The sequence below is a fragment of the Festucalex cinctus genome, chromosome 18 (genome assembly GCF_051991245.1).
Source record: "Festucalex cinctus isolate MCC-2025b chromosome 18, RoL_Fcin_1.0, whole genome shotgun sequence".
NCBI classification, from domain to species: domain Eukaryota; kingdom Metazoa; phylum Chordata; class Actinopteri; order Syngnathiformes; family Syngnathidae; genus Festucalex; species Festucalex cinctus.
Window position 1 is genome coordinate 12,303,102 of NC_135428.1, and position 373 is coordinate 12,303,474.

A 373-nucleotide genomic window follows, 5' to 3' on the forward strand; every position below is an offset into this window, starting at 1 on the left:
GGTTTTTGTTGGCTTATTAACATTTTCTTGCACTTCATGAAGAGACCAACACCCCTATGTTTAGAGCATTTACAATTTACTGTACATTTCATTTTTGATAATCCTGCCAGCATATTTTCACAGGAAAGACAAAATGCGTTTTTGGGGTTAATGAGAATGTGACATTTATTCTCAAATTCAGTCAGAAATAATCATGTGCAGAAACTATAAATCAAACACACACAAAAAAAAAAAGAAGACATTTTGGAACATACTTCAGTCCATTTAGAGGAGGGTTGGGCAACATACGGGACATGGGTCACACAGTAAATACAGCCTGCAAGGATATTTTTCTCCTGCCATGCATTTATAAAAAAAAAAAAAAAAAAAAAAA